The sequence below is a fragment of the Pseudophryne corroboree genome, chromosome 5, assembly GCF_028390025.1.
Source record: "Pseudophryne corroboree isolate aPseCor3 chromosome 5, aPseCor3.hap2, whole genome shotgun sequence".
NCBI lineage: Eukaryota > Metazoa > Chordata > Amphibia > Anura > Myobatrachidae > Pseudophryne > Pseudophryne corroboree.
In genome coordinates this window covers 7128928-7143953 of record NC_086448.1, presented here as the reverse complement: position 1 = coordinate 7143953, position 15026 = coordinate 7128928, and the positions used below count along the sequence as shown (strand labels likewise).

The 15026-nt window shown below is 51.0% G+C and overlaps 6 non-coding genes across 6 annotated transcripts; all 6 read right to left on the bottom strand.

Moving 5' to 3' along the window:
- Positions 1-1475: 1475 nt before the first annotated feature.
- Positions 1476-1594, bottom strand: LOC134929998 (5S ribosomal RNA). The gene has a single exon (XR_010178657.1). It is a non-coding gene; the product is annotated as a 5S ribosomal RNA (ribosomal RNA).
- A 2278-nt stretch (positions 1595-3872) lies between these two features.
- Positions 3873-3991, bottom strand: LOC134929709 (5S ribosomal RNA). Its single transcript, XR_010178626.1, has one exon. It is a non-coding gene; the product is annotated as a 5S ribosomal RNA (ribosomal RNA).
- Positions 3992-6273: 2282 nt separating this feature from the next.
- LOC134929882 (5S ribosomal RNA) lies at positions 6274-6392 on the bottom strand. Its single transcript, XR_010178645.1, has one exon. It is a non-coding gene; the product is annotated as a 5S ribosomal RNA (ribosomal RNA).
- A 2273-nt stretch (positions 6393-8665) lies between these two features.
- LOC134929768 (5S ribosomal RNA) lies at positions 8666-8784 on the bottom strand. Its single transcript, XR_010178634.1, has one exon. It is a non-coding gene; the product is annotated as a 5S ribosomal RNA (ribosomal RNA).
- Positions 8785-11068: 2284 nt separating this feature from the next.
- Positions 11069-11187, bottom strand: LOC134931596 (5S ribosomal RNA). The gene has a single exon (XR_010179162.1). It is a non-coding gene; the product is annotated as a 5S ribosomal RNA (ribosomal RNA).
- Positions 11188-13465: 2278 nt separating this feature from the next.
- Positions 13466-13584, bottom strand: LOC134931481 (5S ribosomal RNA). Its single transcript, XR_010179151.1, has one exon. It is a non-coding gene; the product is annotated as a 5S ribosomal RNA (ribosomal RNA).
- Between the last annotated feature and the right edge of the window lie 1442 nt (positions 13585-15026).

Genomic DNA, 15026 nt, shown 5'->3' with positions numbered 1-15026 from the left:
CAGGAACACATTGTGGACTCAGGCAGCTGTCTGGAATTAGCAGTGGCTTGGCACAAGGATTCCTGTGCACCTCAGGACGGTGCTGCTACTGCTGGAACCTTGCAGACGTGGGCCCACACCAGGCATTGGGGCCTAGAGAAGATGGCCTCCTGTGATCCCCTGCTGAGGCTGTGAGGTATTACTTACACACCTGTCCCACCCACAAGTAATATGCTACTTTCCCAAAAGATCACTTTACAGGTGATTATTCTGATGACAGCCATTTTGTGGCCAGTGAGAGCCTCCTCTAATTTGGCCATTTTAAAAGAGGGGCCCAGAGTTGATTTCCAAATAAAAGGGAGCAGTTGGAGGGGCGACAGTTGTAGCTGCTGAGAGAGGAGCGCCGGGAGACGCCATCCAGCAGTGTGACGCAGATAAGCAGCTGACAGGAAAAATTCCAAGCAGACTGGCTGAGACTTGTGGTTCCACGCGGAAGTGAGAGCTATACTTACCTTTTGGAGGAGAAGTAGCATGCGGACTCAGCATAGTACATTGGTGAAATGACACCATTTATATGTTCACACTCATCCATTGTTGGGAAACAGACATAGGGGGACTATGTACTAAGCCTTAAAGCATAGATCTGCAAACTCGGTCCTTATTACCCCCACACAGTGCATGTTTTGCAGGTAACCCAGCAGGTGCACAGGTGGATTAATTACTCACAGACACATTTGAAAAGGTCCGCAGGCGGAGTTCATTATTTCACTTGTGATTCTGTGAGGAGACCTGCAAAACATGCACTGTGAGGGGGTAATGAGGACCGAGTTTGCAGACCTATGCCTTAAAGAGAGATAAAGTGGCCAGAGGTAAAGTAACAGCCAATCAGCTCCTAACTGCCATGTTACAGGCTGTGTTTGAATAATGACAGTTAGGAGCTGGTTGGCTGGTTCTTTACCTCCATCCACTTTATCTCTCTCCGAGGCTTAGTACATATTGCACTGCATCCAGTTCCCGTGTCTGCTGCCTGTCCGGGTACTGAATAAAAAGTGCATACATGCAGGATTCACTATGACGTTGGTTAGGGTCCAGATGTTTAGGACTGACCTGATATCTGGATGATAAGGTGCCCAGCAATGCAGTGGACTGGGTTTGAGGGCAGACACTTTGCCAGTGTGTGAGGTGGCCGTATAACCTGTGTGCCAGGTGACGCCTTTAGCGCACTGTCTGTTGCAGCAGGAAATTTGGGCGCAGCATCGCTGTGATTTCACTGTGTCGGTGACACTAGGTGGGATGTACGGCGCTGCTAACGTAGTGGTGTATGCATTATCCTGATGAGTATGGGGCTGCCGCCGAGTGGTAAACGGTTCGGGTTTTCTGCATGAACATAGAGGAATGAAAGAAAGAAAGAAAGCAAAAAGTTGAATTTGAAAAAATGAAGAAGAAAAAGAAGCTGACAAGAGCGACCCCTGCTGGTTGCAGCCTAGAAAAGCAAAAGCCTACAGCACCTGGTATTCCCAGGCGGTCTCCCATCCAAGTACTAACCAGGCCTGACCCTGCTTAGCTTCCGAGATCAGACGAGATCGGGCGTGTTCAGGGTGGTGTGGCCGTAGGCAGAGACAAGGCTCTCACTTGCTCCTTTTCTACCTGTCACCAGCAGCCTGGATCCACCTCCCCAGCCCAGCTGCACGTTGCTTGTTACTCAGCTCCAGACTCTGCCTGCATCACAGCACAAGGCTCCCTCTCTCTTCCCCTATCATCCGGCCACATCTTACTGCTGCTGCAGCCTCTGGAACCTTCCTCATACTTGCCTACCTGACCCGGCCTCTCCATGAGGGAGAAAATGCTCTGTTCCTGGACTTTCCTGGTAATGTATGATTGCCATCACCTGTGGTGAGCTAGTTAATTGATAAGAAAGGTGTTTCACCAAAGGTTACCAGGAAAGTCCAGGAACAGAGCATTTTCTCCCTCATGGAGAGGGTCAGGTAGGCAAGTATGACCTAAGTTCCTATACCCCCTGTATTCCTCCATATTGCCCCACAATCCTACTGTCACACCCTGGCCTCCGTCTGGCATTCCTGTTACTACGCAGCAGCGTCTCAGACCCTTTCTTATATCTTTACAGATGGCCTCGCCCCTAGCGCCTTACAGCAGCAAGGCCATCACACTAGGGTAGGTAGGTGGGCAGCTTTCCCTGCAGCCTGCCCTCTCCCAGGCCCTTAGCAGCTAAGTGCTTTGTTTCTGGCCTCATTACTTGGGCAGTGGCTGGCATGGGCCACGTCTGCCACAGAATGGGAAGGGCTACGGAAAGCCTTCTTCAGGACAGCGCTGGTCTCCTTGGTGACTGGGAATGGCGGTTGAAGGCTTGGGCTGCTTTGCACAGAGTCCAGGCCACGGGTGGAGGGTTGCTGGGAGCCAGGAACACATTGTGGACTCAGGCAGCTGTCTGGAATTAGCAGTGGCTTTGCACAAGGATTCCTGTGCACCTCAGGACGGTGCTGCTACTGCTGGAACATTGCAGACGTGGGCCCACACCAGGCATTGGGGCCTAGAGAAGATGGCCTCCTGTGATCCCCTGCTGAGGCTGTGAGGTATTACTTACACACCTGTCCCACCCACAAGTAATATGCTACTTTCCCAAAAGATCACTTTACAGGTGATTATTCTGATGACAGCCATTTTGTGGCCAGTGAGAGCCTCCTCTAATTTGGCCATTTTAAAAGAGGGGCCCAGAGTTGATTTCCAAATAAAAGGGAGCAGTTGGAGGGGCGACAGTTGTAGCTGCTGAGAGAGGAGCGCGCCGGGAGACGCCATCCAGCAGCGTGACGCAGATAAGCAGCTGACAGGAAAAATTCCAAGCAGACTGGCTGAGACTTGTGGTTCCACGCGGAAGTGAGAGCTATACTTACCTTTTGGAGGAGAAGTAGCATGCGGACTCAGCATAGTACATTGGTGAAATGACACCATTTATATGTTCACACTCACCCATTGTTGGGAAACAGACATAGGGGGACTATGTACTAAGCCTTAAAGCATAGATCTGCAAACTCGGTCCTTATTACCCCCGCACAGTGCATGTTTTGCAGGTAACCCAGCAGGTGCACAGGTGGATTAATTACTCACAGACACATTTGAAAAGGTCCGCAGGCTGAGTTCATTATTTCACTTGTGATTCTGTGAGGAGACCTGCAAAACATGCACTGTGAGGGGGTAATGAGGACCGAGTTTGCAGACCTATGCCTTAAAGAGAGATAAAGTGGCCAGAGGTAAAGTAACAGCCAATCAGCTCCTAACTGCCATGTTACAGGCTGTGTTTGAATAATGACAGTTAGGAGCTGGTTGGCTGGTTCTTTACCTCCATCCACTTTATCTCTCTCCGAGGCTTAGTACATATTGCACTGCATCCAGTTCCCGTGTCTGCTGCATGTCCGGGTACTGAATAAAAAGTGCATACATGCAGGATTCACTATGACGTTGGTTATGGTCCAGATGTTTAGGACTGACCTGATATCTGGATGATAAGGTGCCCAGCAATGCAGTGGACTGGGTTTGAGGGCAGACACTTTGCCAGTGTGTGAGGTGGCCGTATAACCTGTGTGCCAGGTGACGCCTTTAGCGCACTGTCTGTTGCAGCAGGAAATTTGGGCGCAGCATCGCTGTGATTTCACTGTGTCGGTGACACTAGGTGGGATGTACGGCGCTGCTAAGGTAGTGGTGTATGCATTATCCTGATGAGTATGGGGCTGCCGCCGAGTGGTAAACGGTTCGGGTTTTCTGCATGAACATAGAGGAATGAAAGAAAGAAAGAAAGCAAAAAGTTTAATTTGAAAAAATGAAGAAGAAAAAGAAGCTGACAAGAGCGACCCCTGCTGGTTGCAGCCTAGAAAAGCAAAAGCCTACAGCACCTGGTATTCCCAGGCGGTCTCCCATCCAAGTACTAACCAGGCCTGACCCTGCTTAGCTTCCGAGATCAGATGAGATCGGGCGTGTTCAGGGTGGTGTGGCCGTAGGCAGAGACAAGGCTCTCACTTGCTCCTTTTCTACTTGTCACCAGCAGCCTGGATCCACCTCCCCAGCCCAGCTGCACGTTGCTTGTTACTCAGCTCCAGACTCTGCCTGCATCACAGCACAAGGCTCCCTCTCTCTTCCCCTATCATCCGGCCACATCTTACTGCTGCTGCTGCAGCCTCTGGAACCTTCCTCATACTTGCCTACCTGACCCGGCCTCTCCATGAGGGAGAAAATGCTCTGTTCCTGGACTTTCCTGGTAATGTATGATTGCCATCACCTGTGGTGAGCTAGTTAATTGATAAGAAAGGTGTTTCACCAAAGGTTACCAGGAAAGTCCAGGAACAGAGCATTTTCTCCCTCATGGAGAGGGTCAGGTAGCCAAGTATGACCTTCCTATACCCCCTGTATTCCTCCTTATTGCCCCACAATCCTACTGTCACACCCTGGCCTCCGTCTGGCATTCCTGTTACTACGCAGCAGTGTCTCAGACCCTTTCTTATATCTTTACAGATGGCCTCGCCCCTAGCGCCTTACAGCAGCAAGGCCATCACACTAGGGTGGGTAGGTGGGCAGCTTTCCCTGCAGCCTGCCCTCTCCCAGGCCCTTAGCAGGTAAGTGCTTTGTTTCTGGCCTCATTACTTGGGCAGTGGCTGGCGTGGGCCACGTCTGCCACAGAATGGGAAGGGCTACGGAAAGCCTTCTTCAGGACAGCGCTGGTCTCCTTGGTGACTGGGAATGGCGGTTGAAGGCTTGGGCTGCTTTGCACAGAGTCCAGGCCATGGGTGGAGGGTTGCTGGGAGCCAGGAACACATTGTGGACTCAGGCAGCTGTCTGGAATTAGCAGTGGCTTGGCACAAGGATTCCTGTGCACCTCAGGACGGTGCTGCTACTGCTGGAACATTGCAGACGTGGGCCCACACCAGGCATTGGGGCCTAGAGAAGATGGCCTCCTGTGATCCCCTGCTGAGGCTGTGAGGTATTACTTACACACCTGTCCCACCCACAAGTAATATGCTACTTTCCCAAAAGATCACTTTACAGGTGATTATTCTGATGACAGCCATTTTGTGGCCAGTGAGAGCCTCCTCTAATTTGGCCATTTTAAAAGAGGGGCCCAGAGTTGATTTCCAAATAAAAGGGAGCAGTTGGAGGGGCGACAGTTGTAGCTGCTGAGAGAGGAGCGCCGGGAGACGCCATCCAGCAGTGTGACGCAGATAAGCAGCTGACAGGAAAAATTCCAAGCAGACTGGCTGAGACTTGTGGTTCCACGCGGAAGTGAGAGCTATACTTACCTTTTGGAGGAGAAGTAGCAGCATGCGGACTCAGCATAGTACATTGGTGAAATGACACCATTTATATGTTCACACTCATCCATTGTTGGGAAACAGACATAGGGGGACTATGTACTAAGCATTAAAGCATAGATCTGCAAACTCGGTCCTTATTACCCCCGCACAGTGCACGTTTTGCAGGTAACCCAGCAGGTGCACAGGTGGATTAATTACTCACAGACACATTTGAAAAGGTCCGCAGGCGGAGTTCATTATTTCACTTGTGATTCTGTGAGGAGACCTGCAAAACATGCACTGTGTGGGGGTAATGAGGACCGAGTTTGCAGACCTATGCCTTAAAGAGAGATAAAGTGGCCAGAGGTAAAGTAACAGCCAATCAGCTCCTAACTGCCATGTTACAGGCTGTGTTTGAATAATGACAGTTAGGAGCTGGTTGGCTGGTTCTTTACCTCCATCCACTTTATCTCTCTCCGAGGCTTAGTACATACTGCACTGCATCCAGTTCCCGTGTCTGCTGCATGTCCGGGTACTGAATAAAAAGTGCATACATGCAGGATTCACTATGACGTTGGTTATGGTCCAGATGTTTAGGACTGACCTGATATCTGGATGATAAGGTGCCCAGCAATGCAGTGGACTGGGTTTGAGGGCAGACACTTTGCCAGTGTGTGAGGTGGCCGTATAACCTGTGTGCCAGGTGACGCCTTTAGCGCACTGTCTGTTGCAGCAGGAAATTTGGGCGCAGCATCGCTGTGATTTCACTGTGTCGGTGACACTAGGTGGGATGTACGGCGCTGCTAACGTAGTGGTGTATGCATTATCCTGATGAGTATGGGGCTGCCGCCGAGTGGTAAACGGTTCGGGTTTTCTGCATGAACATAGAGGAATGAAAGAAAGAAAGAAAGAAAGCAAAAAGTTTAATTTGAAAAAATGAAGAAGAAAAAGAAGCTGACAAGAGCGACCCCTGCTGGTTGCAGCCTAGAAAAGCAAAAGCCTACAGCACCTGGTATTCCCAGGCGGTCTCCCATCCAAGTACTAACCAGGCCTGACCCTGCTTAGCTTCCGAGATCAGACGAGATCGGGCGTGTTCAGGGTGGTGTGGCCGTAGGCAGAGACAAGGCTCTCACTTGCTCCTTTTCTACTTGTCACCAGCAGCCTGGATCCACCTCCCCAGCCCAGCTGCACGTTGCTTGTTACTCAGCTCCAGACTCTGCCTGCATCACAGCACAAGGCTCCCTCTCTCTTCCCCTATCATCCGGCCACATCTTACTGCTGCTGCAGCCTCTGGAACCTTCCTCATACTTGCCTACCTGACCCGGCCTCTCCATGAGGGAGAAAATGCTCTGTTCCTGGACTTTCCTGGTAATGTATGATTGCCATCACCTGTGGTGAGCTAGTTAATTGATAAGAAAGGTGTTTCACCAAAGGTTACCAGGAAAGTCCAGGAACAGAGCATTTTCTCCCTCATGGAGAGGGTCAGGTAGGCAAGTATGACCTAAGTTCCTATACCCCCTGTATTCCTCCTTATTGCCCCACAGTCCTACTGTCACACCCTGGCCTCCGTCTGGCATTCCTGTTACTACGCAGCAGCGTCTCAGACCCTTTCTTATATCTTTACAGATGGCCTCGCCCCTAGCGCCTTACAGCAGCAAGGCCATCACACTAGGGTGGGTAGGTGGGCAGCTTTCCCTGCAGCCTGCCCTCTCCCAGGCCCTTAGCAGCTAAGTGCTTTGTTTCTGGCCTCATTACTTGGGCAGTGGCTGGCATGGGCCACGTCTGCCACAGAATGGGAAGGGCTACGGAAAGCCTTCTTCAGGACAGCGCTGGTCTACTTGGTGACTGGGAATGGCGGTTGAAGGCTTGGGCTGCTTTGCACAGAGTCCAGGCCACGGGTGGAGGGTTGCTGGGAGCCAGGAACACATTGTGGACTCAGGCAGCTGTCTGGAATTAGCAGTGGCTTTGCACAAGGATTCCTGTGCACCTCAGGACGGTGCTGCTACTGCTGGAACATTGCAGACGTGGGCCCACACCAGGCATTGGGGCCTAGAGAAGATGGCCTCCTGTGATCCCCTGCTGAGGCTGTGAGGTATTACTTACACACCTGTCCCACCCACAAGTAATATGCTACTTTCCCAAAAGATCACTTTACAGGTGATTCTGATGACAGCCATTTTGTGGCCAGTGAGAGCCTCCTCTAATTTGGCCATTTTAAAAGAGGGGCCCAGAGTTGATTTCCAAATAAAAGGGAGCAGTTGGAGGGGCGACAGTTGTAGCTGCTGAGAGAGGAGCGCCGGGAGACGCCATCCAGCAGTGTGACGCAGATAAGCAGCTGACAGGAAAAATTCCAAGCAGACTGGCTGAGACTTGTGGTTCCACGCGGAAGTGAGAGCTATACTTACCTTTTGGAGGAGAAGTAGCATGCGGACTCAGCATAGTACATTGGTGAAAGGACACCATTTATATGTTCACACTCATCCATTGTTGGGAAACAGACATAGGGGGACTATGTACTAAGCCTTAAAGCATAGATCTGCAAACTCGGTCCTTATTACCCCCACACAGTGCATGTTTTGCAGGTAACCCAGCAGGTGCACAGGTGGATTAATTACTCACAGACACATTTGAAAAGGTCCGCAGGCGGAGTTCATTATTTCACTTGTGATTCTGTGAGGAGACCTGCAAAACATGCACTGTGAGGGGGTAATGAGGACCGAGTTTGCAGACCTATGCCTTAAAGAGAGATAAAGTGGCCAGAGGTAAAGTAACAGCCAATCAGCTCCTAACTGCCATGTTACAGGCTGTGTTTGAATAATGACAGTTAGGAGCTGGTTGGCTGGTTCTTTACCTCCATCCACTTTATCTCTCTCCGAGGCTTAGTACATATTGCACTGCATCCAGTTCCCGTGTCTGCTGCATGTCCGGGTACTGAATAAAAAGTGCATACATGCAGGATTCACTATGACGTTGGTTATGGTCCAGATGTTTAGGACTGACCTGATATCTGGATGATAAGGTGCCCAGCAATGCAGTGGACTGGGTTTGAGGGCAGACACTTTGCCAGTGTGTGAGGTGGCCGTATAACCTGTGTGCCAGGTGACGCCTTTAGCGCACTGTCTGTTGCAGCAGGAAATTTGGGCGCAGCATCGCTGTGATTTCACTGTGTCGGTGACACTAGGTGGGATGTACGGCGCTGCTAACGTAGTGGTGTATGCATTATCCTGATGAGTATGGGGCTGCCGCCGAGTGGTAAACGGTTCGGGTTTTCTGCATGAACATAGAGGAATGAAAGAAAGAAAGAAAGCAAAAAGTTGAATTTGAAAAAATGAAGAAGAAAAAGAAGCTGACAAGAGCGACCCCTGCTGGTTGCAGCCTAGAAAAGCAAAAGCCTACAGCACCTGGTATTCCCAGGCGGTCTCCCATCCAAGTACTAACCAGGCCTGACCCTGCTTAGCTTCCGAGATCAGACGAGATCGGGCGTGTTCAGGGTGGTGTGGCCGTAGGCAGAGACAAGGCTCTCACTTGCTCCTTTTCTACTTGTCACCAGCAGCCTGGATCCACCTCCCCAGCCCAGCTGCACGTTGCTTGTTACTCAGCTCCAGACTCTGCCTGCATCACAGCACAAGGCTCCCTCTCTCTTCCCCTATCATCCGGCCACATCTTACTGCTGCTGCTGCAGCCTCTGGAACCTTCCTCATACTTGCCTACCTGACCCGGCCTCTCCATGAGGGAGAAAATGCTCTGTTCCTGGACTTTCCTGGTAATGTATGATTGCCATCACCTGTGGTGAGCTAGTTAATGGATAAGAAAGGTGTTTCACCAAAGGTTACCAGGAAAGTCCAGGAACAGAGCATTTTCTCCCTCATGGAGAGGGTCAGGTAGGCAAGTATGACCTAAGTTCCTATACCCCCTGTATTCCTCCTTATTGCCCCACAATCCTACTGTCACACCCTGGCCTCCGTCTGGCATTCCTGTTACTACGCAGCAGCGTCTCAGACCCTTTCTTATATCTTTACAGATGGCCTCGCCCCTAGCGCCTTACAGCATCAAGGCCATCACACTAGGGTAGGTAGGTGGGCAGCTTTCCCTGCAGCCTGCCCTCTCCCAGGCCCTTAGCAGCTAAGTGCTTTGTTTCTGGCCTCATTACTTGGGCAGTGGCTGGCATGGGCCACGTCTGCCACAGAATGGGAAGGGCTACGGAAAGCCTTCTTCAGGACAGCGCTGGTCTCCTTGGTGACTGGGAATGGCGGTTGAAGGCTTGGGCTGCTTTGCACAGAGTCCAGGCCATTGGTGGAGGGTTGCTGGGAGCCAGGAACACATTGTGGACTCAGGCAGCTGTCTGGAATTAGCAGTGGCTTTGCACAAGGATTCCTGTGCACCTCAGGACGGTGCTGCTACTGCTGGAACATTGCAGACGTGGGCCCACACCAGGCATTTGGGGCCTAGAGAAGATGGCCTCCTGTGATCCCCTGCTGAGGCTGTGAGGTATTACTTACACACCTGTCCCACCCACAAGTAATATGCTACTTTCCCAAAAGATCACTTTACAGGTGATTATTCTGATGACAGCCATTTTGTGGCCAGTGAGAGCCTCCTCTAATTTGGCCATTTTAAAAGAGGGGCCCAGAGTTGATTTCCAAATAAAAGGGAGCAGTTGGAGGGGCGACAGTTATAGCTGCTGAGAGAGGAGCGCCGGGAGACGCCATCCAGCAGTGTGACGCAGATAAGCAGCTGACAGGAAGAATTCCAAGCAGACTGGCTGAGACTTGTGGTTCCACGCGGAAGTGAGAGCTATACTTACCTTTTGGAGGAGAAGTAGCATGCGGACTCAGCATAGTACATTGGTGAAATGACACCATTTATATGTTCACACTCATCCATTGTTGGGAAACAGACATAGGGGGACTATGTACTAAGCCTTAAAGCATAGATCTGCAAACTCGGTCCTTATTACCCCCACACAGTGCATGTTTTGCAGGTAACCCAGCAGGTGCACAGGTGGATTAATTACTCACAGACACATTTGAAAAGGTCCGCAGGCGGAGTTCATTATTTCACTTGTGATTCTGTGAGGAGACCTGCAAAACATGCACTGTGAGGGGGTAATGAGGACCGAGTTTGCAGACCTATGCCTTAAAGAGAGATAAAGTGGCCAGAGGTAAAGTAACAGCCAATCAGCTCCTAACTGCCATGTTACAGGCTGTGTTTGAATAATGACAGTTAGGAGCTGGTTGGCTGGTTCTTTACCTCCATCCACTTTATCTCTCTCCGAGGCTTAGTACATATTGCACTGCATCCAGTTCCCGTGTCTGCTGCCTGTCCGGGTACTGAATAAAAAGTGCATACATGCAGGATTCACTATGACGTTGGTTAGGGTCCAGATGTTTAGGACTGACCTGATATCTGGATGATAAGGTGCCCAGCAATGCAGTGGACTGGGTTTGAGGGCAGACACTTTGCCAGTGTGTGAGGTGGCCGTATAACCTGTGTGCCAGGTGACGCCTTTAGCGCACTGTCTGTTGCAGCAGGAAATTTGGGCGCAGCATCGCTGTGATTTCACTGTGTCGGTGACACTAGGTGGGATGTACGGCGCTGCTAACGTAGTGGTGTATGCATTATCCTGATGAGTATGGGGCTGCCGCCGAGTGGTAAACGGTTCGGGTTTTCTGCATGAACATAGAGGAATGAAAGAAAGAAAGAAAGAAAGCAAAAAGTTGAATTTGAAAAAATGAAGAAGAAAAAGAAGCTGACAAGAGCGACCCCTGCTGGTTGCAGCCTAGAAAAGCAAAAGCCTACAGCACCTGGTATTCCCAGGCGGTCTCCCATCCAAGTACTAACCAGGCCTGACCCTGCTTAGCTTCCGAGATCAGACGAGATCGGGCGTGTTCAGGGTGGTGTGGCCGTAGGCAGAGACAAGGCTCTCACTTGCTCCTTTTCTACTTGTCACCAGCAGCCTGGATCCACCTCCCCAGCCCAGCTGCACGTTGCTTGTTACTCAGCTCCAGACTCTGCCTGCATCACAGCACAAGGCTCCCTCTCTCTTCCCCTATCATCCGGCCACATCTTACTGCTGCTGCAGCCTCTGGAACCTTCCTCATACTTGCCTACCTGACCCGGCCTCTCCATGAGGGAGAAAATGCTCTGTTCCTGGACTTTCCTGGTAATGTATGATTGCCATCACCTGTGGTGAGCTAGTTAATTGATAAGAAAGGTGTTTCACCAAAGGTTACCAGGAAAGTCCAGGAACAGAGCATTTTCTCCCTCATGGAGAGGGTCAGGTAGGCAAGTATGACCTAAGTTCCTATACCCCCTGTATTCCTCCATATTGCCCCACAATCCTACTGTCACACCCTGGCCTCCGTCTGGCATTCCTGTTACTACGCAGCAGCGTCTCAGACCCTTTCTTATATCTTTACAGATGGCCTCGCCCCTAGCGCCTTACAGCAGCAAGGCCATCACACTAGGGTAGGTAGGTGGGCAGCTTTCCCTGCAGCCTGCCCTCTCCCAGGCCCTTAGCAGCTAAGTGCTTTGTTTCTGGCCTCATTACTTGGGCAGTGGCTGGCATGGGCCACGTCTGCCACAGAATGGGAAGGGCTACGGAAAGCCTTCTTCAGGACAGCGCTGGTCTCCTTGGTGACTGGGAATGGCGGTTGAAGGCTTGGGCTGCTTTGCACAGAGTCCAGGCCACGGGTGGAGGGTTGCTGGGAGCCAGGAACACATTGTGGACTCAGGCAGCTGTCTGGAATTAGCAGTGGCTTTGCACAAGGATTCCTGTGCACCTCAGGACGGTGCTGCTACTGCTGGAACATTGCAGACGTGGGCCCACACCAGGCATTGGGGCCTAGAGAAGATGGCCTCCTGTGATCCCCTGCTGAGGCTGTGAGGTATTACTTACACACCTGTCCCACCCACAAGTAATATGCTACTTTCCCAAAAGATCACTTTACAGGTGATTATTCTGATGACAGCCATTTTGTGGCCAGTGAGAGCCTCCTCTAATTTGGCCATTTTAAAAGAGGGGCCCAGAGTTGATTTCCAAATAAAAGGGAGCAGTTGGAGGGGCGACAGTTGTAGCTGCTGAGAGAGGAGCGCGCCGGGAGACGCCATCCAGCAGCGTGACGCAGATAAGCAGCTGACAGGAAAAATTCCAAGCAGACTGGCTGAGACTTGTGGTTCCACGCGGAAGTGAGAGCTATACTTACCTTTTGGAGGAGAAGTAGCATGCGGACTCAGCATAGTACATTGGTGAAATGACACCATTTATATGTTCACACTCACCCATTGTTGGGAAACAGACATAGGGGGACTATGTACTAAGCCTTAAAGCATAGATCTGCAAACTCGGTCCTTATTACCCCCGCACAGTGCATGTTTTGCAGGTAACCCAGCAGGTGCACAGGTGGATTAATTACTCACAGACACATTTGAAAAGGTCCGCAGGCTGAGTTCATTATTTCACTTGTGATTCTGTGAGGAGACCTGCAAAACATGCACTGTGAGGGGGTAATGAGGACCGAGTTTGCAGACCTATGCCTTAAAGAGAGATAAAGTGGCCAGAGGTAAAGTAACAGCCAATCAGCTCCTAACTGCCATGTTACAGGCTGTGTTTGAATAATGACAGTTAGGAGCTGGTTGGCTGGTTCTTTACCTCCATCCACTTTATCTCTCTCCGAGGCTTAGTACATATTGCACTGCATCCAGTTCCCGTGTCTGCTGCATGTCCGGGTACTGAATAAAAAGTGCATACATGCAGGATTCACTATGACGTTGGTTATGGTCCAGATGTTTAGGACTGACCTGATATCTGGATGATAAGGTGCCCAGCAATGCAGTGGACTGGGTTTGAGGGCAGACACTTTGCCAGTGTGTGAGGTGGCCGTATAACCTGTGTGCCAGGTGACGCCTTTAGCGCACTGTCTGTTGCAGCAGGAAATTTGGGCGCAGCATCGCTGTGATTTCACTGTGTCGGTGACACTAGGTGGGATGTACGGCGCTGCTAAGGTAGTGGTGTATGCATTATCCTGATGAGTATGGGGCTGCCGCCGAGTGGTAAACGGTTCGGGTTTTCTGCATGAACATAGAGGAATGAAAGAAAGAAAGAAAGCAAAAAGTTGAATTTGAAAAAATGAAGAAGAAAAAGAAGCTGACAAGAGCGACCCCTGCTGGTTGCAGCCTAGAAAAGCAAAAGCCTACAGCACCTGGTATTCCCAGGCGGTCTCCCATCCAAGTACTAACCAGGCCTGACCCTGCTTAGCTTCCGAGATCAGACGAGATCGGGCGTGTTCAGGGTGGTGTGGCCGTAGGCAGAGACAAGGCTCTCACTTGCTCCTTTTCTACTTGTCACCAGCAGCCTGGATCCACCTCCCCAGCCCAGCTGCACGTTGCTTGTTACTCAGCTCCAGACTCTGCCTGCATCACAGCACAAGGCTCCCTCTCTCTTCCCCTATCATCCGGCCACATCTTACTGCTGCTGCAGCCTCTGGAACCTTCCTCATACTTGCCTACCTGACCCGGCCTCTCCATGAGGGAGAAAATGCTCTGTTCCTGGACTTTCCTGGTAATGTATGATTGCCATCACCTGTGGTGAGCTAGTTAATTGATAAGAAAGGTGTTTCACCAAAGGTTACCAGGAAAGTCCAGGAACAGAGCATTTTCTCCCTCATGGAGAGGGTCAGGTAGGCAAGTATGACCTAAGTTCCTATACCCCCTGTATTCCTCCATATTGCCCCACAATCCTACTGTCACACCCTGGCCTCCGTCTGGCATTCCTGTTACTACGCAGCAGCGTCTCAGACCCTTTCTTATATCTTTACAGATGGCCTCGCCCCTAGCGCCTTACAGCAGCAAGGCCATCACACTAGGGTAGGTAGGTGGGCAGCTTTCCCTGCAGCCTGCCCTCTCCCAGGCCCTTAGCAGCTAAGTGCTTTGTTTCTGGCCTCATTACTTGGGCAGTGGCTGGCATGGGCCACGTCTGCCACAGAATGGGAAGGGCTACGGAAAGCCTTCTTCAGGACAGCGCTGGTCTCCTTGGTGACTGGGAATGGCGGTTGAAGGCTTGGGCTGCTTTGCACAGAGTCCAGGCCACGGGTGGAGGGTTGCTGGGAGCCAGGAACACATTGTGGACTCAGGCAGCTGTCTGGAATTAGCAGTGGCTTTGCACAAGGATTCCTGTGCACCTCAGGACGGTGCTGCTACTGCTGGAACATTGCAGACGTGGGCCCACACCAGGCATTTGGGGCCTAGAGAAGATGGCCTCCTGTGATCCCCTGCTGAGGCTGTGAGGTATTACTTACACACCTGTCCCACCCACAAGTAATATGCTACTTTCCCAAAAGATCACTTTACAGGTGATTATTCTGATGACAGCCATTTTGTGGCCAGTGAGAGCCTCCTCTAATTTGGCCATTTTAAAAGAGGGGCCCAGAGTTGATTTCCAAATAAAAGGGAGCAGTTGGAGGGGCGACAGTTGTAGCTGCTGAGAGAGGAGCGCGCCGGGAGACGCCATCCAGCAGCGTGACGCAGATAAGCAGCTGACAGGAAAAATTCCAAGCAGACTGGCTGAGACTTGTGGTTCCACGCGGAAGTGAGAGCTATACTTACCTTTTGGAGGAGAAGTAGCATGCGGACTCAGCATAGTACATTGGTGAAATGACACCATTTATATGTTCACACTCACCCATTGTTGGGAAACAGACATAGGGGGACTATGTACTAAGCCTTAAAGCATAGATCTGCAAACTCGGTCCT